At 38.1% G+C, this 25767-nt stretch overlaps 1 protein-coding gene across 8 annotated transcripts in view; it reads right to left on the bottom strand.

The window, feature by feature from the left end:
- Window positions 1–25767, bottom strand: part of NFATC3 (nuclear factor of activated T cells 3) — a 136892-nt gene that overhangs the window by 104499 nt on the left and 6626 nt on the right. The gene's annotated exons all lie outside the window — the stretch shown is intronic.

The raw sequence follows: 25767 nt of genomic DNA, 5'->3' as shown, positions 1-25767 counted from the left end.
AAGCTGGTTTTTGAGTAGAAAAACAAAATCGATAAACCATTAGTCAGACTCATCAAGAAAAAGAGGGAGAGGACTCAAATCAATAAAGTTAGAAATGAAAAAGGAGAAGTTACAACAAACACCGCAGAAATACAAAGCATCCTAAGGGACTACCACAAGCAACTCTATGCCAATAAAATGGACAACCTGGAAGAAATAGAAAAATTCTTAGAAAGATATAACCTTCCAAGACTGAACCAGGAAGAAATAGAAAATATGAACAGACCAATCACAAGTAATGAAATTGAAACTGTGATGAAAAATCTTCCGACAGAAAAAAGTCCAGGACCAGATGGCCTCACAGGTGAATTCTATCAAACATTTAGAGAAGACCTAACACCCATCCTTCTCAAACTCTTCCAAAGAATTGCAGAGGAAGGAACACTCCCAAACTCATTCTATGAGGCCACCATCACCCTGATACCAAAACCAGACAAAGATACTACAAAAAAAGAAAATTACAGACCAATATCACTGATGAATATAGATGTAAAGATCCTCAACAAAATACTAGCAAACAGAATCCAGCAACACATTAAAAGGATCATACACCATGATCAAGTGGGATTTATCCCAGGGATGCAAGGATTCTTCAATATACATAAATCAATCAATGTGATACACCATATTAACAAACTGAAGAATAAAAATCATATGATCATCTCAATAGATGCAGAAAAAGCTTCTGACAAAATTCAACACCCATTTATGATAAAAACTCTCCAGAAAGCGGGCATAGAGGGAACCTACCTCAACATAATAAAGGCCATATACGACAAACCCAAAGCAAACATCATTCTCAATGGTGAAAAACTGAAAGCACTTCCTCTAAGATCAGGAACAAGACAAGGATGTCCACTCTCACCACTATTATTCAGCATAGTTTTGGAAGTCCTAGCCACGGCAATCAGAGAAGAAAAAGAAATGAAACAAATCCAAATCAGAGAAGAAGAAGTAAAACTGTCACTCTTTGCAGATGACATGATACTATACATAGAGAATCCTAAAGAGGCCACCAGAAAACTACTAGAGCTAATCAATGAATGTGGTAAAGTTGCAGGATACAAAATTAATGCACAGAAATCTCTTGCATTCCTATACACTAATGATGAAAAATCTGAAAGAGAAATTAAGGAAACACTCCCATTTACCACTGCAACAAAAAGAATAAAATACCTAGGAATAAACCTGCCTAGGGAGACAAAAGACCTGTATGCAGAAAACTATAAGACACTGATGAAAGAAATTAAAGATGATACTAACAGATGGAGAGATATACCACGTTCTTGGATTGGAAGAATCAATATTGTGAAAATGACTATACTACCCAAAGCAATCTACAGATTCAACGCAATCCCTATCAAATTACCAATGGCATTTTTTACAGAACTAGAACAAAAAAATCTTAAAATTTGTACGGAGACACAAAAGACTCCAAATAGCCAAAGCAGCCTTGAGGGGAAAAAAACGGAGTGGGAGGAATCAGACTCCCTGACTTCAGACAAAGCTACAGTAATCAAGACAATATGGTACTGGCACAAAACCAGAAACATAGATCAATGGAACAAGATAGAAAGCCCGGAGATAAACCCACACACCTATGGTCAACTAATCTATGACAAAGGAGGAAAGGATATACAATGGAGAAAAGACAGTCTCTTCAATAAGTGGTGCTGGGAAAACTGGACAGCTACATGTAAAAGAATGAAATCAGAACACTCCCTAACACCACACACAAAAATAAACTCAAAATGGATTTGAGACCTAAATGTAAGACCAGACGCTATAAAACTCTTAGAGGAAAACATAGGAAGAACACTCTTTGACATAAATCACAGCAAGATCTTTTTTGATCCATCTCCTAGAGTAATGGAAATAAAAACAAAAATAAACATATGGGACCTAATGAAACTTCAAAGCTTTTGCACAGCAAAGGAAACCATAAACAAGACGAAAAGACAACCCTCAGAATGGGATAAAATATTTGCAAACGAATCAAACAGACAAAGGATTCATCTCCAAAATATATAAACAGCTCATGTAGCTCAATATTAAAGAAACAAACAACCCAATCCCAAAATGGGCAGAAGACCTAAACGGACCTAAATTTCTCTAAAGAAGACATACAGATGGACAAGAAGCACATTAAAAGCTGCTCAACATCACTAATTATTAGACAAATGCAAATCAAAACTACAATGAGGCATCACCTCACACCAGTTAGAATGGGCATCATCAGAAAATCTACAAACAATAAATGCTGGAGAGGTGTGGAGAAAAGGGAACCCTCTTGCACTGTTGGTGGGAATGTAAATTGATACAGCCACTATGGAGAACAGTATGGAGGTTGCTTAAAAAACTAAAAATAGAATTACCATATGATCTAGCAATCCCACTACTGGGCACATACCCAGAGAAAACCATAATTCAAAAAGATGCATGCACCCCAATGTTCATTGCAGCACTATTTACAATAGCCTGGTCATGGATGCAATGTAAATGCCCATCGACAGACAAATGGATAAAGAAGTTGTGGTACATATATACGATGGTATATTACTCAGCTATAAAAAGGAATGAAATTGGGTCATGTGTTGAGACGTGGATGGATCTAGAGACTGACATACAGAGTGAAGTAAGTCAGAATGAGAAAAACAAATATCATATATTAATGCCTGCATGTGGAACCTAGAAAAATGGTACAGATGAACTGGTTTGCAGGGCAGAAGTTGAGACACAGATTAGAGAACAAATGTATGTACACCAAGGGGGGGCAAGCCGCGGCGGGGTGCAGATGTTGGTGTGATGAATTGGGCAATTGGGATTGACATGTATACAGTGATGTGTATTACATTAATGACTAATAAGAGCCTGCTGTATAAAAAAATTTTTTTAAAAATTCAAAAATTGAAAAAGAAAATACTATCGACATGGACTTCCCTGGTGGCGCAGTGGGTTAAGAATCTGCCTGCCAACAGGTTTGATCCCTGGTCCAGGAAGATCACACATGCCACAGAGCAACTAAGCCCATGTGCCACAACTACTGAGTCTGCTCTATAGAGCCCAAGAGCCACAACTACTGAGCCTGCATGCCACAACTACTGAAGCCTGCGCACCTAGAGCCCATGCTCCACAACAAGAGAAGCCACCGCAATGAGAGGCCCACACACCACAATGAAGAGTAGCCCCTACTCGCCACAACTAGAGAAAGCCCATGCACAGCAACAAAGACCCAACACAGCCGAAAATAAAAATAAATAAATTTTTTAAAAATGGACAAAGGCCTTGAATAGACATTCCTCCAAAGAAGATATATAAATTGCCAACAAGCACATGAAAATACATTCAACATAATTGGTCATTAAGAAAATGCAAATCAAAACCACAATGATACCACTTCAGACCCACTAGAATAGCTTCAATTTTAAAACAAAAATAAACAAAAAGGAAAAAAAAAACCCATAGAAAATAACAAGTGTTGTGTTGATGAAGATGTGGAAAAACAGGAATCCTTATAATGGTTGTGGCCAAGTAAAATGGTGCAGATGCTAAGGTAAACAATTTGACATTGCCTTAAAAAGTTAAAACATAAAATTACCACAGGACCCAGCAATTCTACCTCTAGGTATATACCCAAGAGAATGCAAATATATGTCTTCAAAGAAGCTTTGACACAAATATTTACAGCAACATTACTCATAATAGCCATAAGGTAGAAACAATAAAAATGACCATCAATGAATGAACAGGGCAGCAAATTATGGTGCATACATACAATGGAATACTATTCAGCCATAAAAAGAAGCAAAGTATTAACAGATACTGCAACCTGGATGAATCTGGAAAACACTATGCTAAGGAAAAGAAGCCAGACAATGAAGGTCATATATTGTATGATGTCTTTTATATGATATTTCTAGAATAGGCAAAAGCAGATTAGAGGTTACTGAGGATGGAGGGGGAGAAGGAAATGGGGAGTGATTACTTAATGGGTATCAGGTATTTTAAAGAGGTGATGAAAAAGTTTTGAAACTAGACAGAGCTGACAGTTGCACAATACTGTAAATACAGGAAACACCACTTTAACTGTATTCTTTAAAATGGTTAACTGTGTTATGTAAATTTCACCTCAATAAAAAACAAAAACAAACTGAAAGAACTTCCACACAGAACTGAAAACACACATTTACCCATTCCCTACTGAAACTCCACTAAAGGATAGTAAAAGAATTTTTTTTTTTAATAGTATAAACTCACAAGAACAAAAAGAACAGCAGATGAAACCACGGCAACAGAACTTTTAGAAGCTGGAATGCAGGACACATGGTAACTGATTTAGCACCTGAAAAAGCTAAAACTTAAGCCAACAGCGAAAAGAAAACTTATTTCCAAAGAACTCCAAACACTCAGGAAATGCACTACCAGGTACTTTCGGAAGTAGAGGTGAAGGCAAAGCTGAAAACAAGATTGGCACAAAGTTTGCTTATTTAGTGAGTCACTAACCACCTCCCCAATTTCCCACACCTCCTAACTGCACTGCTTGATGAGTGTCCCTCTAGGCAGAAGACTAGAGATTTTCTGAATAGGTAAAAACAGGTTAACTGAGAGCCAGGGTAACCATACTGAAAACAGACTGATAAACTAAAAGTCTCTCTAAAACTTGTATATTGAAACCCCCAGCACTTTTCCCTCTCTTGTCACAGTTTAATAATGGACTTATACTCTGCAGACAATAGACTGACATCACAGTTAACCTAGTACAACTCCTACAATGAGGCCTGCAGTTAGTAAGTGCCACTTGTGATCACAGAATTGCCATTAAGATTTTTGTGCCCCGTTTTAAAAAATAAACAGATAGCCAAAGGTCATTAAAGATCTGAGAAAAGCTTCAACATTAAAGACAGAGGCAAAAAGAGAAGAAAAGAAAGGTGGAGGAAAAAGACTATGCAATAAGATGGAAACCTCAACAATAAAACCAAAACCTATCCTCAATAACCTCAGAGAAAAAAAAAGAAGATATTGCAACCCAGAAACAAGAACATGTGCTGACTCAAAAAGATTAAGAAAGAGCCCGTAGAAATTAAAAATAACAGTGTGCCACAACTACTGAAGCCCATGTGCCTAGAGCCCGTAATCAAGAGAAGCCATCACAATAAGAAGCCCACTCACTGCAATGAAGAGGAGCCCCCACTTGCCGCGACTAGAGAAAGCCTGCGTGCAGCAATGAAGACCCAACGCAGACAAAAATTTAAAAAATAAATAAATTTAAAAGAAAAGAAAGATCAAGTTGAAGAAACGCCTCCAAAGAGTTCAGCACAGAGACAAAGGAAATGGGAGAGAATATGAGAATTTGTCCAGGAAGTCCCACAGTTGAAACTTTAAGTTCCAAAAGAAGAGAGAAGAAAATGAAGAGGAATAAAGGATCACTGAAAGTCCAGCACAATGGGTGAAAACAGATCCATACACATCATCATGAAATTTCGGAATACAAAAGACAAAGAGAAAAACCTAAAAGACTGGGAAGAGAGAAACATGAAGAATCGAGAATTAGAACGTCATCAGACTTCTCAAAAACAACTCTGGAAGCTGAAGAAAATGGAGAGCAATACCTTCAAAAATTTGCGAAAAAATTATATCTAATCTAGATTTCTAAAACCAGCCATAATTAAGTGTGAGGAGAGAATAAAGACATTTAAAAATATGTACAGTCTCAAATATTTACCTCCCATTACTTTCCATAAGCTACTGGAGTAAATACTCCACCAAAATGTGTGAAGTAACCAAGCAAAAGGAGGACATGTAACACGTATGCAAGACAGGGGAAGAAGGGGAAGAAGGAAGGTGAGGTAGAGGCAAGGTCAAAGAACTACTTTTTCCAGAATAAACTTTACTGAACAATTTGATTCTTTAAACAAAGGCATGTATAACTTTGACAATACTTGTAATAACTTTAAAAAAATAGTACTTTGTAAGAAAAATGAGAGTTAACAGCTACTGGCTAAATTCAAAATGATTCAGTAACTTGTTAAGAAAAATTAAAACATTACCAAAAAATGACTAATAAAAAAGGAAAATTCTGTGTAAAATGAAATTATATTAGCACAGCTAGAGTAGAAAAAATAATGCAATAAAGAAGCAAGAGAGGAACTTCCCTGGTGGTCCAGCGGTCAAGACTCCACACTCCCAATGCAGAGGGCCCGGGTTCGATCTCTGGTCAGGGAACTAGATCCTGCATGCTGCAACTAAGAGACGCATGCTGCAACTAAAAAGATCCCACATGCCGCAACGAAGATCCTGCATGCCGCAAATAAGACCCAGCACAGCCAAATAAGTAAATAAATATATATTTTTTAAAGCAGCAGCAAGAGGGGCTTCCCTGGTGGCGCACTGGTTGAGAGTCCGCCTGCTGATGCAGGGGTCGCGGGTTCGTGCCCCCGTCTGGGAAGATCCCACATGCCGCAGAACGGCTAGGTCCGTGAGGCATGGCCACTGAGCCTGTGTGTCCGGAGCCTGTGCTCCGCAACGGGAGAGGCCACAACAGTGAGAGGCCTGCGTACCACAAAAAAAAAAAAAAAAAAAAAGCAGCAGCAAGAGAAAGTGAACTAATTTATACCCCAAATTCATTAAGCAGAGGAAATCCACTTCATTCAAGAACATATTAAGAAGCTAGTACACCGAATGCTAGAATGAATGTGGAATTTCAAACAGGTACTCAATTCCACTGTATCCCACCAAAGCAGAAAGAAAATACTTCCTGAGAAGAGTTTTTAAAAGCAAGGGCCTCCACTGTCTTTAGGTTCTATCATTACTAAAAAATAATACTAAGGAACAGTTGACCAAAGGAATTCTCACAAGGGGAAGAAAAAAACAGAAGAATCATTTACTTAGCATTACTATGCTTGATTATAGGGAAAAAGTCAATAGCAAAAAAATGGGGCTGCAATCATAGCTTAACATCTACACGTTGGAAAAAATAAATAAGGTCATCTTATTTATTTAAATTTAGTCATCTATAGAATATGTACTAGTCTGATTTTGTCTAAAAAAAAAAAAAAAAAAAAAAAAGAAAGAAAGCCAAGGGACTTCCCTGGTGGCGCAGTGGTTAAGAATCCGCCTGCCAATGCAGGGGACACGGGTTCAAGCCCTGGTCCAGGAAGATCCCACATGCCATGGAGCAACTAAGCCCATGTGCCACAACTACTGAGGCTGCACTCTAGAGTCCACAAGCCACAACTACTGAAGCCCGTGCACCTAGAGCCCGAGCTCTGCAACAAGAGAAGTCACCACAATGAGAAGCCTGTGAACCGCAACGAAGAGTAGCCCCTGCTCGCTGCAACTAGAGAAAGCCGACGCGCAGCAATGAAGACCCAACACAGCCAAAAATAAATAAATATTTTTTTAAAAAAAAGAGAGAACAATTTTCTCCTAAGATAGCCATTATAGTGTCCTACAAGGAGAAAACAATTGAGAAAATTAAATCTACCTAGATTATAATAATAAGGCTTTGAGCCCATCCCATGTGACATTCTCATGAATAGGGCAAGAAATCATGGTAGCAATTAGGTAGGTAAATTGTTTTGAAAACAGAGACATGGATATCAGCATTTAGAACTTATCCTTTTCAAGTTACTTATGAATAAACAATATAAAGATATCAAATATATATTCATGTTTCCCAATATTATACTATCTGTATTAATTATACATAATGGCAGGTACTACAGAAGACAAAATTCAAATGACCATGAAAAGCTGGGGAAAAATCCCTTAAAAGAAGAGAGAAAACAACGAAGTGTTCTTATGATGATTCCAACACAAATACAGAACACGGTAAGACCACATTAGATGAAAATTGGGTTGTGTATCATATTTAGGAGGTAGCATGGACTAACTCAATGAGCCGGGGGGGGGGGGCGGGAAATCAAAGGAGAAAAATACAATGGACAACACTGTCTTTGGAGTCAAATATACCACTTACTAGCTGCCTTACCTTCATTAAGTTAATTAATCTGAGTTTCAATTACCTCATCTGTAAATTGAGGATAATATCTACACTGAAAGGTTGTGAGGATTCTAGATAATCTATATCAACATCTATTATCATATCTGGAACAGACATCAAATAAATGTTAGACTTATTATATATAACGTTTAACAGAACAGAAACAAATCTGGGTCTCAATAATCTGCATATTACTATTGACTATAATTTTTAAGTGAATGATAGAGTTCCACTACTTAAAAAACTAACAGCAGGGAATTCTCTGATGGTCCAGTGGTTAGGACTCCATGCTTTCACTGCCAAGGGCCCAGGTTTGATCCCTGGCCAGGGAACTAAGATCCCACAAGCCGTGTGACACAGTCAACGAACAAACAAACAAACAAACAAACAAAAAGACTGACAGTGTATTATCAAATAATAATAAAAGCATAATATAAGAATTTTAAAAGTAGTCCTCTAATAAACCGTACCAGTAAGTCCTTTACCACAATGATATGAATACTAATCCTTATGCCTTCAATGAGTATACAAGAACCACGGTGTCTAGAAAGAAATGTCATGTAATATAATCCCTCCATTTCTCCCAAACACAGTATTCTCTTTTACATCTTGTTTCTTCTTTTAATCCCTTATTACTCTTCACTTTTCCCCTGGGCTTCAGGCTACAAACAAGGATGACACTTTCCACCCAACTCCTCTCTGCTCTCGATCTCTTAACAGAAGACTCCCTCCCATCCCTATCTTTCAAATTTAAAGTTGGTTCCCTTAAGGACACTGCTTCTCTAGTAGCCATTGTAACGTATGGCCGCCCACCCATCAACTCTCAAATTCATACTCTGGGCCCAAAAGATAGAGTCAACACTCTCTCAACTATTCCTACACACCTCTCCCAGCTTTTCGAACATTTCTTACCACTTTTTGGAAGGCCCACACCATCCAGCTAAATCACCTTCCATCTGTTATTACCAGTATCTAATGGCCTTTAGGTCACTGGCATCTGACACAGGCTTCCTCGACACTCCATGTCTACTTGATCCTAGGTGTCTTCAACATCCTTGCCCTTCACCCCTCACCTTACTTTAGTATCCAACTCCCAGGAACCTAACTTGGACTCTGACACTGCCAAAGCCCATTTAACATCTGTAATCTTAAAACTCAAATTCCCATCTCTGAACACTAGCCCTAACTATTCATCACTCTCTTCTCTTATTCCATTATACCCACTGTGTTACCTCATCTAGATGCACAGCCTCTGAACCCCTCCCTTTTCTTTCAAACTATCTTTATCTCCTGGCTTTACTTCTTTCCTTATCTAGTCTGTATCTCAAATTCCATCACTTCAACTGCCTTCTTCCTGGTAGCTCATTTCCATCCACTCTTTGACATTCCTTCCATACAGCAAATTTCAGCCCAGAATCAATCCAATCATCTGTCTTCTATTATTACACCTGAACAGTCAAATATTGCTGTGGGGGTAGGGAGAAGAGGATAACAACCATCCAGACTGGTAGAAACACAAATCTTCAAATTGCCTACTGAGCTGAGCCCTGAAGGCCACTCAGTAACGTTTTTGCTTTTTTTCTGTTCAGCTCCCTCTCTTATTTTCCATATCCCAAACCTCTAATCTCTTCAGTCATCGTCTCCATAGTGACACCCCATTTAGCAAGGGATCCTGACCCTACTTGACAAAGAGCCAATATCTCCTATGCCACCCTCAAAAATACATGTATCTATACAAATCCTACATTTATCCTTTTCATTTCTTCCTTTCTTGTAAACGAAGTGACTCATCTCAGATATAAAGCTATTCTCTCCACCTATGATCTAATTTCTAGCCCCGAATTCCATCAGCTATCTTCTCTTTCATAACTTCAACCTTCCCCTTCTCTCCTTCTCTCACTGGCTACCTCATTCAATCTCTCACTTCCTTTAAAAAGCTTCCCTGAGATTTGAGTTCTTCTTTAGGGTCTTCTCCCTCCTCCTTCCTCTAAAACACTGGTTTCTCAATAGGGGACAATTTTGCCCCACAGGGAACATTTGACAATGTCTAGAAGCATTTTCAATTGTCACAGCCAGAGGGATACAACTGACATATGGCAAGTAGGGGCCAGGGATGCTGATGCTGCTAAACATCTTACCCCCTCTTTTTTGACCACAATGCGTGGCTTGCGGGATCTTAGTTCCCCAACCAGGGATCGAACCCGTGCCCCTTGCAGTGGAAGGGCAAGTCCCAACCACTGGACAGCCAGGGAATTCCCTCAGCTCCCTTTAAAACAAAGAATTATCTAGTCCAAAATGTCTATAATAGGACTTTCCTGGTGGCGCAGTGGTTAGGACTCTGTGCTCCCAATGCAGGGGGCCAGGGTTCAATCCCTGGTCAGGGAACTAGATCCCACACGCATGCCGCAGCTAGGAGTTCGCATGACAAAACTGGGGGGCCCGCGTGCCACAACCAAATAAATAAATAAATAAAGTCAATAATGCCAAAGTTGAGAGAACTTGCTCTAAAGGCTAAATTTTTAGAAACAGTAGTGTACTGTCAGTGTCTCCACTTCTTCCTTTCCAGTGTTATCTGGCTTCAGACACACTGCACCTGTATCAATCGCCTTGAAAAAGCAGATATTAACCACTCCTCTTTCTTAAAATTATCTGTTTGAAAGGCAATAATGAAGATGAAAGCAGAAAACAGAGAATAGAGAAAAATTAATGAAACCAAAACGATTCTATGAGAAGACCAAGTGAATTAAAAACTTATGTTCACACAAAAACCTGTATGTGACTCTTCGCAGAAGATTTATTTATAATTGCCAAATATTAAGAGGAACCAAAATATCTTTCAACAGGTAAATGGGTAAACTGTGATACATCCATACAGTGGAATACTTTATAGTGATAAAAAGGAACTAGATATTTATTCATACAATGACACAGATGAATCTTAAATGCATTTTGCAAAGTGAAAGAAACCAGACATAAAGGTAAGAGGGAGTGGGTGAATTTTTAAAATAATGAAACTGTTCTATATGGTATTAGGGTAAGGAATAAATAACTCTATGCATTTGCCAAAGCCCAAGGAACTATACATCACAAAGAATGAAAATTTAACCTATGCAACTTAAAAAAAATCAACCAAGGGGACTTCCCTGGCGGTCCAGTGGTTAAGACTTCGCCTTCCAATGCAGGGGGTGAGGGTTCGAGCCCTAGTAAGCGAGCTAAGATCTCACATGCCTTGCGGCCAAAAAACCAAAACATAAAACAGAAGCAATACTGTAACAAAATTCAAAAAAGACTTTAAAGATGGTCCATATCAAAAAAAAATCTTTAAAATAAAAAATCAACGAGGGGTTTGGGGGATTCTAGGATGGAATGCACACCATGTGAAAAGAATGTACTGTTACAAGCATATGATATAATCTCAAACAGTATCCAGAATACCAGAATATATAAAGAACTCTTAAAACTCAACAACAAAAAGACAAACAACCCAATTTAAAAATGGAAATATTTTTAGGACTTACATACACATTTCAGCAAAGAATATGTAAAAATAACCAGTAAGCACATGAAAAGATGTTCAACATTGTTAGTCGTTAGAGAAATGCAAATCAAAACCACAGTGAGAGACCACAATAGAAAAAAAACAAGTATTAGCAAGGATGTGGAGAAACTGGAACTCTTATACACTGCTGATAGGAATATAAAATGGTGCAGCTAGTCTGGAAAACAGTTTGGCAGATTCTAAAATTTATATGGAAAGGCAAAAGGTTTAGAATAGCCAAAACAATCTGGAAAAGAACAAAGTTGGAAAAATGACACTATCTGATTTCAAGAATTACTATAAAGGTACAGAAATGACAGTGCAGTATCTGTAAAGAACAGACATACAACTCAACATAGAATACAGTCGAAAAATAAACTCACAGATATATGGTCAACTGATTTTTGAAAAAGGTGCAAAGGTAATGCAGTGGAACAGGATAGCTTTTTCAACAAATGGGGCTGGAAGAATTGGATATCCATATGTAAAAACAATGAACTTGGGTCCATAACTCACACCATACACATAAAAAATTAACTCAAAATAAAACACAGACCTAAATACAATACCCAAAACTATAAAACCTCCAAAAGAAAACCTTGGAGAAAATCTCTGTGAACTAAGGTTAAGCAGATTTCTTTTTTTTTTTTGCAATTTATTTTATTTTTGAAAGGTTATATACTTCATTTACAGTTATTATAAAATGTTAGCTATATTCTCTGTGTTGTACAATATATACTTGTAGCTGTTTTTCTATTTAGTAGTTTGTACCTCTTAATCCTCTACCTCTTTATTGCCCCTCTTCCTTTCCCTCTCCCCACTGTAACCACTAGTTTGTTCTCTATGAGTCTTCTTTTTTGTTATACAAGTTAGGCAAAGATTTCTCAGCTGTAACATCAAAAGCACAATCCATAAAAGAACAAATTGCTAAATCAAACTTCATCAAAACTAAAAACCTCTGCAAAAGACACTGTTAATGAAAAGACAAGCCATAGATTAAGAGAAACTCTTTGCAAAGCATATATCTGATAAGGGACTGTGTCTAAAACAAGTAAACATTGCTCAAAACTCAACAATAAAAAAAATTTTTAAAGATGCAAAGACTTCAACAGATGCTTGACCAAAAATGATATACAGATGATAAAAAAAAGATGCTTAATAGTGTTAGTCATTAGGGGAATATCAATTAAAACCATAATGAAGATATCGCTACACACACATCAGAATGGCTAAAATAAGAAATGCTGACAATACCAAATGCTGCCTCAAATGGCGGAGAAACTGGGTAACCTGTGCACTACAGATGGGGATGTGAAAGTTTGGCAATTTCTTATAAAACTTAACTCACATATTGCAGGTTGGGGGGCAACTGCACTTTTAGTCATTTATACAAGAGAAATGAAAACTTATATCCACACAAAAATCTACACACAAGTGTTCACAGTAACTTTATTCATAACAGCCAATAAATGGAAATAACCAAATGTCCTTCAATGGGTAAAAGGTTAAACAAACTGTAATACATCCGTATCATGGAATACAACTCAGTAATTAAAAGGAACAAATTTAATATACATAACAACTTGGAAGGATCACCAAGGAATTATACTGAGCGGAAAAGCCAATCTCAAAAGGTTAAATAGTACAATATATGACTCAATTTATATAACATTTTCTTAAAATAATATTATAGAGATAGAGAACAGATTAGTGGTTACCAGGAATTAGAGACTGGGGTGGGGAGGTGTGAGGGAAGTAGGGTGGCTACAAAGGGATTAATGAGATGGAACTTTGTGGTAATGAATAGTTCTGCATCTTGATTGTGGCAGTGGATACACGAACCTACACGTGATAAAACTGCACAGAACTTATATGGGAAAAGAATCTAAAAAGAGTGGATACATATATATGTATAACTGATTTACTTTGCTGTACAGCAGAAACTAACACATTGTGAATCAATTATACTCCAATAAAAATTAATTAAAAAAAATTTAATTGTCCAGAACTACACATACACACAGAGAGTGCATGTAAAAATTGTGACAAGTGAATAAGTTTGGTGGATTGTAGCAATGTCATTTTCCTGGTCTTGATATTATACTATAGTTATGCAAGAGTTTATCATTGGGAGAAACTCCCTCTCTGTATTTTTTGCAACATTCTTTAAATCTACAATTATTTCAATATGAAAAGCTTTTTTCAATAGGCAAAAGACTTAAACAGACACTTCACCAAAAAGGACATACAGATGGCAAAAAAGCACATAAAAAGATGTTCAACAGCATTAGTCATTAGGGAAGTATAAAATAAAACCACAAGGAGATACTACTACACATCTATTAGAATGATTAAAATTAAAAAGACTGACCATGGGCTACCCTGGTGGCGCAGTGGTTGAGAGTCCGCCTGCAAATGCAGGGGATGCAGGTTCGTGCCCTGGTCTGGGAGGATCCCACATGCCACGGAGCGGCTGGGCCCGTGAGCCATGGCCGCTGAGCCTGCGCGTCCGGAGCCTGTGCTCCGCAACGGGAGAGGCCACAACAGTGAGAGGCCCGCGTACCGCAAAAAAAAAATAAATAAATAAATAAAAAAAGACTGACCACACCAAACATAAGTGAAAACGTGGAAATGTACATTTTCACTGCTAGTAAGGAATGTGAAATGATATATCCACTTTGGAAGTTTATCAGTCTCTCAAAAAGTTAAACATACCTACCACATGATCCAACCATAGGTCCAAGGATAAAGGAAATACGTGCCCACACAAAGACTTATACATGATGTTCACAGCAGCTTTATTTGTAAGCGAAAACAATCCAAAAGTCCATCAAGAGGTGAATGGATAAATAAATTGTGGGATATGCATACAATGGAAACTACTCTCCAATAAGAATGAATGACCTGGGACCTCCCTGGTGATCCAGTATCTAAGACTCCACACTCCCAATGCAGGGGGCCCGGGGTTCGATTCCTGGTCAGAGAACTAGATCCCACATGCCTCAACTAAAGATTCTGCATGCCGCAACCAAAAAAAAAAAAAAGGATCCTGCATGCCACAACTAAAGATCCCACATGCCACAACAAAGATCCCGTGTGCCCCAAGTAAGACTCAATGCAAACAAATAAATAAATAAATATTTTTTTAAAAATGAATGACCTGTTGATAGGCTCATTAACATGGATGAATCTCAAAATAACAATGTCAAATGAAAGAAATTAGACAAAAAAACTATATACTTCATGATTCCATTTATATGTTTTCTATAGTAATTTCAGTGGTCATCTGGGAAAAGGGGAAAAGTGTTTGGGTGGGAATGATGACAAAGGACACATGGAAACTTTTGGGGTGACTGATATGTTCACTACCTTTAATGTTATGAAATTTCCATAGATATACATTTGTCAAAACTTGCCAAACTGTACACTTTAAACAAATAGTTTATTATTGAAGGGGATCAGAATATGCTACTCCAAAATATTCAACTTTGGCATAAGGATTATTGGAGCTGAAGTCAATTGAAAAACAGCAAACAGGAAGAACTCTCTGCCCTCTCCCTTTCTGCCCAAAAGCTGGGCATAAATTTCCCTTTATAAAGATGTTCCCCTCTCCCGTACCAGGAGGAGAACTACTCCTATCTGCATAACAAATCTTACAAAACAACCCTTATTTATCATACATTTCCTAGTCACCTACCCATGACTTCCAAACCCCCTTTTTACTTTGTCTAGTCTCTTCTCCACACTTCATCACTCTTCGGTAAAACAGTATATAAGCCTCCCAGAGTTTTCATAGTACCTGGTATATTTTATTAAAATGAATCATCTTTCCCCCTTCCCACCTCCAAATCTGTTTCTATCACAGTTGACCAAAATTAGAAAAACAGAAATAATCCTAGTCTCCTTCCTCTCCTTAGTCAACTGATACCAGTCCTTCTGATTTCTTTCCCCTAAATCTATCTCAGCGTCATTCCCAACTTGCCATCTCCACTCCTCTGCCCATTATCGTTTCTCAGAAACAACACTGCTCTTGCCTCCATTCCTGCCTTACTCAATTCATTATCCACAGTGTCGCAGAGAGATCTAAGCCACAAATCTGACATTCCTGCCCAGCTTGGAATCCTTTGACAGCTCCCTGTCTTCAATCTAAAATCCAAACTCCTCAATACAGCATAACAGGCTCTCCTTCTCCAGCCACATCTGGATATTACAGCCTGATCTTCAACCTTCCAAAATGAAAGAACCATGCTAACTTGTGTTTTGGGGAGTGGTCATCAAAGGGCCTGAAATGTATTTCCTACCCTACCTACCTAAGGCAAATCATCCTACTGCATTCAGGTCAATTGTAAACTCTTCTGTGACCTCTCAAAGTTAAACTCTGTCATTTACGTTCTCAGAGGGCCTTCTCTGTACCTGTATTACTGCTGTATTTAACATACATCCACTCCAATAAACTGAATAATATTCATACATAATAATACTGACACAGTAAGTTTTTCTTTTAATTAATTAATTAATTTGTTTATCTTTGGTTGCATTGGGTCTTTGGTGCTGCGTGCGGGCTTTCTCTAGTTGCAGTGAGCGGGGGCAACCCTTCATTGCGGTGCGCAGGCTTCTCACTGCAGTGGCTTCTCTTGTTGCAGAGCACAGGCTTTAGGCGCACAGGCTTTAGTAGTTGCAGCACGTGGGCTCAGTAGTTGTGGCTCGCAGGCTCTAGAGTGCAGGCTCAGTAGTTGTGGCGCAAGGGCTTAGTTGCTCCGTGGCATGTGGGATCTTCCTGACCAGGGACAGAACCGTGTCCCCTGCACTAGCAGGCGGATTCTTAACCACTGTGCCACCTGGCACAGTGAAATAACATGTGGATGGCAGAGGCAGTTCAGACAAATGGGTAGAAGGAAAGATTTCATGTTAGGACTGAAAAGAGAAATAAAACTAAAGATGATGAACTTGATATTAATGTACAGAGTAAGGGATATAAAAAAGGTAAAGCACAGGGGACTTCCCTGGTGGCACAGTGGATAAGAATTCGCCTGCTAATGCAGGGGACATGGGTTCGATCCCTGGTCCGGGAAGACCCCACATGCCATGGAGCAACTAAGCCCACGAGCCACAACTACTGAGCCTGCGTGCTGCAACTACTGAAGCCCACACGCCTAGAGCCTGTGCTCTGCAACAAGAGAAGCCACCGCAATGAGAAAGAAGCCTGTGCACTGCAACAAAGAGTAGCCCCCGCTCGCCACAACTAGAGAAAGCCTGCGTGCAGCAATGAAGACCCAATGCAGCCCCCCAACCCCGCAAAAAAAAGGTAGAGCACAATGAGGAAAACGAGTGAAGAGGCAGGTTACAGACACAAGGGAGCAGGAATCAAAGATAATCTTAGCTGTGACTTTCAAAACTTATTTGGGAGGTTATAAAGTATGAAGAAAAAACTGCACAAATCCAAACAGGAGGTGACCAAGACTTGATTTTGGCCATAGAGCAGAGAAAGGGGAAGATATAACTGATTTTCAGGAAGTGGTATAATTTATCAACCAACTAATCCAATAAAAAGACAGCAATAGGGGCTTTCCTGGTGGCGCAGAGGTTAAGAATCCGCCTGCCAATGCAGGGGACAAGGGTTGAAGCCCTGGTCCGGGAAGATCCCACATGCCACAGAGCAACTAAGCCCGTGCACCACAACTACTGAGCCTGTGCTCTAGAGCCTCCAAGCCACAACTACTGAAGCCCGCGCGCCTAAAGCCCGTGCTCCGCAACAAGAGAAGCCACTGCAATGAGAAGCCCATGCACAGCAATGAAGAGCAGCCCCTGCTCTCTGCAACTAGAGAAAGCCCGCACGCAGCAACGAAGACCCAACGCAGCCATTAATTAATTAATTATTTTTTAAAAAGACAGCAATAAGCTAATTCAATAAAAAATAATTTTTTAACTGAAGTATAATTGATTTACAATGTTGTGCCAATCTTACAGCAAAGTGACTCAGTTTTACATACGTATACACATTCTTTTTTTAATATTCTTTTCCATTATGTTTATCCCAGGAGACTGGATATACTTCCCTGTGCTATACAGTAGGACCTTGTTGTTTATCCATTCTAAATGTAATAGTTTGCATCTATCAACCCCAAATTCCCAGTCCATCCCTCTCCCTCCCCGCCTCGGCAACCACAATAAAAAATAGTTTTAGGGCTTCCCTGGTGGCGCAGTGGTTGAGAGTCCGCCTGCCGATGCAGGGGACGCGGGTTCGTGCCCCGGTCTGGGAAGATTCTACATGCTGCAGAGCGGCTGGGCCCCGTGAGCCATGACAGCTGAGCCTGCGCGTCTGGAGCCTATGCTCCACAATGGGAGAGGCCACAACAGTGAGAGGCCCGCGTACAGCAAAAACAAACAAACAAAAAATTTTTTTTAATGTATTAAAGAACTACAGACATGGGAAATATGGCTTGACTAACAAGAACGTGTCAATGACCTAACAGTTTTAATATAATCAGAACTATGAAACCATCTCCTAGAGCTCTGGTTTTCAAACTGAATGTAGTGATCTATTAGTAAGACATGACCAACAATGTTTTAAAATAATGAAAAAGAAAATGTGAGGGTAATGCCAGAGTAAAGGTAAATGCTACTTTATTGAAACTTCTAACTCAGTTTTCTGTGTATAAACATGTATGTGTGTGCTGGCTCAAAACATAAAATATATTTCTTACTCTGCATTATGGTCTAAAGATTTCAAAACTCTGCATTACAGAAATTTTCAAACATAAAGAGGAAGTTCCCTGGTGGTGCAGTGGATAAGACTCCATGCTCCCAATGCAGGGGTTCTGGATTTGATCCCTGGTCAGGGAACTAGATCCCACATGCATGCCTCAACTAAGAGTTTGCATGCTACAACTAAGGAGCCCTCGAGCCGCAACTAAGGAGTCCACCTACCACAACTAAGACCTGGTGCAACCAAATAATGAATAAATATTTTTAAAAGAAAACAAAGTAGAGAGTATAGTATAATGAGTCCCCATACATTTATCATCTACCTTCAATAATTTCTGAATGCCATTCTCCATTGAACAACCTTTACTAAAAGGAAGTAAAAACTCTAAGGAAGTGTTCATGGCAGAGGAAATATCAAGTTTCCTTAAAACGCTTATACAGCAATAAAAAAATTGAAAAGTAACATTTAGATAAAACTTTCTATTTTTCCCCAAAGACTTTCCTTATATAAAGGACAAGGTTAAAACTTGTATTCCTTTAATATTCAATATGATTCACAGAATGTAAGATATAAATTTAAGATCTTCTTTGCTCTGAAATGTTTACAAATCAAAAGGATTTATGTGTATTATTTTTGTGAATTAATCTCTACTAATTATACAGTAAGATTAAAAATCTAGTCTTAAAATTAAGATCGAATTCTCTAGTTTCATTTCATCATAAATTTAAAAGTTTAAGAGATTGACAATACTTAATAAACATTAGGGGACTTCCCTGGTGGCGCAATGGTTAAGAATCTGCCTGCCAATGCAGGGGACATGGGTTCGAGCCCTGGTCCGGGAGGATCCCACATGCCGCGGAGCAACTAAGCCCATGCGCCACAACTACTGAGCCTGTGCTCTAGAGCCCGCAAGCCACAACTACTGAGCCCGTGTGCCACAACTACTGAAGCCTGCGCACCCTAGAGCCCGTGCTCCACAACAAGAGAAGCCACCGCAATGAGCAGCCCACGCACCGCAACGAGGAGTAGCCCCAGCTCCCCGTAACTAGAGAAAGTCCGCGCGCAGCAACGAAGACCCAACGCAGCCAAAAATAAATAAATAAATTAATTTTAAATAAATAAATAAATATAACTCACAAACTGTTCATTAAAGTGTTCTGGCCAATCATGGAAAAAAATGTTTTTAGAAATATTTTTTCATGAGATATAAATCAACATTATTGAAAAAAGTTATAATTTCAAAGCTCACATAATCCTATTTTCTAATTAAACAGCAAAGCTGATGAAAATGTAATACAAAATTAAGAAATATAAAAATTTTAAGACACTGAAAACGTATTTTAAAATATTAAAAATCTCACCTGCTTCTGAAACATAAGACATATGGAAACTATATTTTGTAGGAAAATGAAGCCTTCAAGTTACTTCTCCAGTGTACCTGAGACTTTCAGGCTTTCATAAAGATGCATTTCCCTTACACACAGGAATACCAATATGTTAACTAGAACTGTCCCAACGATTAAATGTCAGCTATCAATTCACAGACAGTTCATACAACATTCTGCTTAAATATTACAAGTCTAATTGTTCCTCTCTTCTCAAGTTTACTGAATTTAGGCAAACAGGTGAGAGTCATGCAATATAATTATATAAACATTACCAGAAATGCTGAAATATATGCAGACTCATGCTATGTTTGAGCTAAAATTATGGCTGTTAAAAAAGCTTGCTACTGCTTGTGACTCTCCTAAGCCTCCCCGAACAAACTCACTCCTCTTAAATTCCACTGTTACTTGAACCTCATATGGCATGCCTGGGCAAATTTGATGACTTGGATTTTGTTTTAGAAGCCAGGCTTACTGCCAAGTCTGCTGTGTCTACTCCCCTGACCCACCAGGACAGCTTTAGACAACACCTCCCTTATTTATGTTACTGCTGTGAGCAGTCAAACTACTGCTTACTATCAAATGAGGCTCAACCTACTCAGGTTTCCTAATTCTCAGGAGTAATGCAATTGACTTCAATGTATTCTGGCTTTCTCAACCCCACCTCTTACTTAAAATAAAACATTGCCATATTGAATCACCAACTACTCAACATTAAGAAGGAAAGTAAAGGGTGTTAAACTTCACAATCAATAACACAACTAATTATCTTCTCTTAAAATATTCCATTTTATATATTAATATTTTATTTCTTTTTCTGAAGAACAACAAACTCCACAATTTCTTACCAAAAATGTCCTCATGATCACACTTCATTGAAAAAATAAATACAGAGCAAGACTCAAAAGCAGAGTTTGGGATATACTTCAATAAAAATACAGTAATTTTAGGTGAAGTTTACTGCTTACTTACTGGTTGCCACAGAAAGGCAAGTCATAATAAGAAGTTGATTCTACAATTTACCTTAATATCTCAAATGCCCTTAAATACTTAAGATTCAGGCCTTACTAGACCCCCAAAATTTCTTAGCAATGTACATAATGCCAACTTTTAATTTTCATATCATCTAATAAAACTACAGTATTACCTCTGCTAATAGTTTAGAATATACGCCAAAATATCCCTTCTGTATTGGCAAATGGGAAAATCTAAGAAAGCACAGGTATACCAATGCTCTTACAATGATAAAGTTTTAACAAAACAATATGACATTGAAATTTTTTCCTCAATTTTTCCCCATACTCACTAAAACACATTTTTTCACTAATCTCCATCACAAAATTCTGCTAATACCCTTAGGAGCATCCTCTACCCCTATCAGGAAAAGTGTCAAGGAAACAGAATATTATATAGTTCTTCCAAGTGAAATGGTGAAATGTTTATCACTGACTCAATCACTTAATATATATTCTCACTGCATTCGAGTCTAAAGAAAAAGCTGACCTTTGGTATGAAAGTAAGGCTCAGCAGTAATCAAATCTTCCTTTACAGTACCTAATGCGCCGTGCAAACACACCATTAACTTCTACAGGAAACCATACAAGCAACTTCTCTTTTTTCATACTGATTTAAATATCCAATTATACTTAGTATGGTTAGCAAATTAACCATCCTTCACACCATACTTAGTAACAACTTAATTCAAGAAAGTAGAAAAACGTAATTAAAAGCAAGTGACCTTCAGTACTTATGTTTAGTAAGATATGAGAAAGAAGGTAACATTGAAAAAAATAATAGAATTAAGAGGAAAAAATTAAAATATCTGAGACAAATATTCCAACTCATCTAAGAAAGGTTTAAAGGACAGGATCTCTCATCTGCCCCTACTCTCTCTAAATGTTTAATTTAGTATAGGAAAAAGGTCTAGGAAATAGGAGGAAATAAAAAATAACCTATTGTCAGTTTTTGTGTGTTTTTAAAAAAATGTTAACCACCATCACTTAATGAGTACCACTGGGCCAAGGACTGTGCTAAGAGCTTTAAATATATTAGCTCATTTAAAACATGATAAAACAAAACTACTGAGTATAAATTATCAATAAAAACCAAAAAATGAGAAAATGAAATTATCTAAAAGACAGTAAATTATAAAGAACAGAATCAGATGTCCAAGCACTAAACAAAGTAGAACACTACAGATTAAAGACTAGGACAATGATCTAGAAAAAGTTCCTCAACTTCATTTTTAAAATTTTTATTTAAAAAATTTTTTCCTCAACTTTATGTGAAAAAGGTGTATACTAAACTGGTATCTGATAAAACTACACTTATCATAAAGTAACTTTCTTACAAAAATACATATTGTATCTAAGATATTTCTCCCCTTTCAAAAAGCAGCAAGAGATAAGACATAACACACCTATAGCACACCCTCCTCCCAGTGACTCTCATTCAGGACTAAAAAGTCAATGTTTAGTAATGAACAAACCTTGAGAATGAAACTTTGAATTTGAAACATAAAGATTATTACAACATCAAACTAAATTAGAGATATACAATCAACACACTAAAATAGAGCACCAGAAACTGTCCTTTATAATGGCAAAATATAATGGCAAATAATATTAATGAAATATATTAAACACTTACCAATTTTAAATTCTCTATTTCCTATTGAGGTAGCTCTTCATTTTGAAACTAGGTATTAAGTAAAAGAAATGTAAACATAGTATTTTGACTTATTTTTAACTGGAAAAAAAAGTTAACATTGTCCTATTTAAAAAAACAAAAAGCTAAAGACTAGGATCTTAAATTTTCTTTAATGGAAAAATCTCAAAACACCTTGGTAAGCAATAAACTTAAAAAGTCAGTTACTGGCTTTACGTATAGCTGATTCACTTTGTTATACAGCAGAAACTAACACACCACTGTAAAGCAATGATAGTCCAATAAAGATGTTTTTAAAAAGTCACAACATATTGAACTTATCAAGTGTCAAATCATCAAATCATCTAATTTGTACTTTAACAAGCTTGCTTAGGATATTCACTAAATTCAACCCCTTGGCTTGTTCTCAGTCTCCACCCACTATCCCCCCCCCCACCTCCAAATATTTTTCAAAAATCTTCTGTACGGAAATTTAGATGTGTGTGATACAAGTACTCTTAAGCCTTGAGAGAGAAGGAAAACCTGCAGCCCCAAATTACCAAGATCTACTGTCTTACGGAAGTGATCAATAAAAGTCAAAGAACTGAAACAAGTCTCATAAACTTCCCCTACCACCAAACAACAACAACAACAAAAAAACCGTAAGGACTGCCTCAAAACTTAAGTGGTACTTTCTCATTAACTGAACAAATACTGGTTGCCTACTATGTTAAACGCACTATGCTAGGCATCTATGAACAAGATACAGACATTATCAGTGCCCTCATGGAATGTTCTGCTTCAGTGAGGAAGAGAATTCAGAAACAAGTAAACTCACTGATATGACCCAATACTGATCTGAATTCTAGTAAGCAAATTTACTCTCATGGCCCACTTTACTTAATATTATCATCCTAAATGTAGGTCAGTTAATCCACTTAGTTCCTTCAAACTACACACTCATATTATGCATAGTAAAATGAAATCAGGGACTTCCCTGGTGGCACAATGGTTGAGAATCCACCTGCCAATGCAAGGGACACGGGTTTTATCCCTGGTCCCAGAAGATCCCACATGCCGCGGAGCAACTAAGCCGGTGCGCCACAACTACTGAGCCTGCACTCTAGAGCCCACGAGCCACAACTACTGAGTCCGAGTGGCCACAACTACTGAAGCCCGTGCGCCTAGAGCCCGTGCTCCACAACAACAGAAGCTACCGCAATGAGAAGCCCGCCAAAAATAAAATAAATAAATAAATATTTTTTAATGGATTTATTTTAAAAATGAAGTTAATTTTGTGGACAAATAACTTTGAAACCTTAGTTTTTTGTTTTTTTTTTTTGCAGTACGCGGGCCTCTCACCGTTGCGGCCTCTCCCGCTGCGAAGCACAGGCTCCGGACGTGCAGGCTCAGCGGCCATGGCTCACAGGCCTAGCCGCTCCACGGCATGTGGGATCTTCCCGGACCGGGGCACGAATCCGTGTCCCCTGCATCGGCAGGGGGACTCTCAACCACGGCACCACCAGGGAAGCCCAAAACCTTAGTTTTGAATAACACATCCTTTTCAACAGAATTTAAAAATTAGCTGCTAGGTGTTCATAGCAGCACTATTTACAATAGCCTAAAGGTAGAAACAGCTCATGTCCTGTCCATCTATGGATGAATAAACAAATTGGAGTATATATACAATAGAACGTGATTCAGTCATTAAAAAAGAATGACGGGGCTTCCCTGGTGGCGCTGTGGTTGAGAGTCTGCCTGCCGATGCAGGGGACATGGGTTCGTGCCCCGGTCCGGGAAGATCCCACATGCCACGGAGCGGCTAGGCCCGTGAGCCATGGCCGCTGAGCCTGCGTGTCCCGAGCCTGTGCTCCGCAACGGGAGAGGCCGCAACAGTGAGAGGCCCGCGTACCGCGAAAAAAAAAAAAAGAATGACGCACTGCGATGTTCTACACCATGGATGAACCACAAAAACACTATGCTAAGTGAAAGAAGCCAGACACAAAAGGTCACATATGTATGATTCCATTTATATGAAATATCCAGAATAGGTAAATCCATAGAGACAGATCCCAGATTAGAGATTCGGCTGCTGGGGACCTGAAGGGGAAAAGGGAGAATGAGGAGCAACTGCTTAGTGGGTTTGGGGTTTCCTTTTGGGGTGATGAAAATGTTTTGAAATTAGATGTGGTGATTGCACAACAATGGGAATGCACTAAATGCCACTGAATCATTCACATTAAAAATGGTTTATGTCATGTGTATTTCAACCTAATTTTTTTTAATTTACAAAATATATCTACTAGAGGAGATATGAGGATATATGTATATGTATAGCTGATTCACTTTGTTATAAAGCAGAAACTAACACACCATTGTAAAGTAATCATACTCCAATAAAGATGTTAAAAGAAAACAGACTACTTTAAAGTGGACTTTTTGTCACAAATAAAACTGCTCAAGTTTAACTTTGGGAAAATCAGTTGTAAATCAAGTTTCAAACCTTAACTCTAAACCCATTTAATATCAAAATTTTTTTAGGAGTTTTTATGGAAAAAATCATTCCTTAAATAGCTGTTTTCATAGCATTTAAATGTTATTTAATGTTTTGGATGTACATACAACTCCTACCTGATGATAATCCTTTATTACTCATATGTTTGGTTAACATCTTTATTGATCATATATTTGGTATTTAATGTACTCTGATCAAGTTTGTGCCCAATAAAGGTTTGCTGACATCATCAACTGTTTATCTTCTTTATAATGAAAATACTCAAACAAGATTTTATTTTGTTAAATCCCCATAATTTAAGTACAATTCAATGCAACCCTCTCCAATCCCACTTTCCCCCTGTTTCTACCTCTATTACAACCTGCACCACCATTCAGTCAGCCTAGTAGCACAGTTATTTGGGTTACGTGCCCCCCATTCCATTTTCCAAGCTCCTTGAGGGTCCTCAGTTCTTTCTGCATCCATCATAACACTACCTAACACTACCTTGAGCATAATAGGTGCTCAAATGATGTCAGTGGAATTGAAAAAAAACGCAGCCAACAAATAACTACTGTAAATTATTTACTATGTTGAGAAAGACATCTAACATATAAAGACTAATAGGGCTGATAATACAGTACAAATATTTCCCAGAGAATCCTTATACCATACATTCAGATATGTTTTTCGGTGCAACCCTACAGAACAGTCTATTGAACATCAATATGAACATAAAGTAATTCACCTAACACCGGAAAAAATAAAAGGGGATTAGTCTTATCCATCTCCCTTTTGAAGTTCGCCTGCATAACTAATAGGGAAACTGAACTTAATGAACCACAGTATTCCAAACCAGGTCACAGGAGAGTCCCCAACCATCCTGTTTCTATTTCCTGATTGGTCTGACCTCCAAGCATTATGGTGCCCAGTCTTTCACGCTCTCCTTTAAAACCC

The sequence above is a fragment of the Kogia breviceps genome, chromosome 18 (assembly GCF_026419965.1).
Source record: "Kogia breviceps isolate mKogBre1 chromosome 18, mKogBre1 haplotype 1, whole genome shotgun sequence".
Classification (NCBI taxonomy): Eukaryota; Metazoa; Chordata; class Mammalia; order Artiodactyla; family Physeteridae; genus Kogia; species Kogia breviceps.
Note: the sequence above shows the minus strand (reverse complement) of the source record. Positions and strands in the feature narration are given on the sequence as shown.